Genomic DNA, 2,243 nt, shown 5'->3' with positions numbered 1-2,243 from the left:
CGCTGTGTGTGTGTGTGTGTGTGTGTGTGTGTGTGTGTGTGTGTGTGTGTGTGTGTGTGTGTGTGCGCGCGCGCGCGTGTGCGTGTGTGTGCGCGGAGAAACGAGCTGAGCTCTAAACATGTAAATAAACTTTACTTTGATGTTGTACTACAGTAAAACTGTGTTTATTGATGTTGTACTACAGTTAAACTGTGTACTTTGATGTTGTACTACAGTTAAACTGTGTTTATTGATGTTGTACTGCAGTTAAACTGTGTACTTTGATGTTGTACTGCAGTTAAACTGTGTACTTTGATGTTGTACTACAGTTAAACTGTGTACTTTGATGTTGTACTGCAGTAAAACTGTGTACTTTGATGTTGTACTACAGTTACTGCAGCTGTTATTTAGCACTAAGTTTAATCTGATGCTCTCACTAAAGGCCTGCAGTTTGTTTCTTAGTTTAATCTTATTGTAAAGATTTCTTCATTTTATCGTGTAAATTAAAGGAAACATTACTATTTTCCAGCAGTCTAACTATAACCTGATGTGGAGATATGATCCAGATGTGCCACAGTTGTGGTTAATGACTTGTAGGCCTTACTTTGTATTTGAGAGGATTAAAAAACAGGAAAACTAATTAGTGCTCACCAAACTAATGAATTAAACAATTAATTAAACTACAGACGGACTGAGTTCAGCAGCTGTGATAAAGCTAAAGAGCCTAACTACAGACACACTGACTGGAACATTTCAGCTGATATCTGATATAATTATTACTGTTATGGCCGATAACTGATATTTACAGATGTTACACAAACACACTAATTATATTATACATACACACACACACTTGGGCCTTTTCATTGATACTGTTAGGGCTGACTAACGATTATTTTAATAATCAATTAATCTGTTGACTATTTTTTGATTAATTGGCTAAATCATTAAAATGATTAATTACATAAACATGAGTAGGTATAAATTCATTTAATTCCTGAATAAATTCAGGATGCAAGTTGTAGGGGAGGGGCTTAAGTGAATTAAGCTTTTCCCACATCTCTCATACACAAGGTTATGAGGAAACTTTTACCAAGGTATTTCTCATTACTTGTTAATATCTTGACTGTGRGAAGTGAAAAGTAACACAATAAGTGAACGTTCAGATGAGTTGAAGTTGATTCATAAAGACTGCAATCATTTATTTACACAAATTGAACAGATCATAAGTTACACTTGATTGTGGTTATTCCTATAACAAGCTTCAGAGTTAAATGAGATAAAACTTGCGTCCGAATTTTAATCGACATCAACTCAGATTACTTATATAGAACAGTAAAACGTCAGTTCTGATGTTAAAACTAAACAATTTTACTGGCACTTAAACTTAAGTTTTGGCAAATAAAGACAAAGAAAAGGAGGAAAGTAAGGTTAGTATTATACTAATTTTACTTTATCAAGAGTGTGGCCAACCGGGTCAGCACGTCCCTTCTGCACTCAGTTTCCACATGACACGTCACCCGGAACACGTCAGTTTTACCTGGTGATGGGTTCTTGAGTCACCCCTGGGTAGTAACCGTCTCACCTCCGATCAGTCAGGGAACTTTTTAATCGGCCCGCTCACTGTTCCTTGGAGAGAAAGGTGTTATTTCAGGTAACTTTTTATCTGTTTCAGTCCAAGCCAGAAAGATTCAAGCTGTACATCCGGCGCCTTCTTTCAAAATAAAATCTCCCCTCGGGAGTTAAAACACTTTGGAGGCTTGGAGCCTCAAGGTGGGACATCCGGCTGGCATGCCGAGTCCCGGCCGTTAGATCTTCCCTAGTTAGCTCATGGGCAAGACCTAACGAGCCAAACTGGCTTCTCCGGAGAGCAACTCAGCCTTCCTTCCAAGTTTGGCATCCAGGAAGAAGTGTGTCCATCACTCAAAGACGTCCGTGTTAGTAATAGAAGCGGACGAACTTTGGTTCCGCCCTCAAGCATTAAGATGAGTCAGAGAAAAGGAAGAAAGATAAAGACTTGCCAGCCGGCGCCAGTCAAGGTTAAATTCTGTGGTTGTCACAACAGAATATGATAACATTTCTTTTCAACTTTTCTTCTGATAGACTCTGATGGCTCGTTCACACCGAGAGCGTTTTGAGCGGCAGGAGCTGCCAGTTTACATGCAAAGTCTATGGCGAACGCGCCTCAAGGGGTTGTGCGTCGCGTCACGCGCGTTATGAGCGGCGCGCAAGGAAGGCGGAAGGGGCGCAGAGCATTTTCCGTG

General features: G+C 40.0%; 1 protein-coding gene across 1 annotated transcript in view; it reads left to right on the top strand.

The window, feature by feature from the left end:
* ppib (peptidylprolyl isomerase B (cyclophilin B)) overlaps positions 1-2,243 on the top strand; it is a gene marked incomplete in the record, with an annotated part of 14,924 nt that overhangs the window by 468 nt on the left and 12,213 nt on the right.

Source organism: Austrofundulus limnaeus, unplaced genomic scaffold (genome assembly GCF_001266775.1).
Source record: "Austrofundulus limnaeus strain Quisiro unplaced genomic scaffold, Austrofundulus_limnaeus-1.0 Scaffold606, whole genome shotgun sequence".
In the NCBI taxonomy this organism is placed as follows: Eukaryota; Metazoa; Chordata; class Actinopteri; order Cyprinodontiformes; family Rivulidae; genus Austrofundulus; species Austrofundulus limnaeus.
Note: the sequence above shows the minus strand (reverse complement) of the source record. Positions and strands in the feature narration are given on the sequence as shown.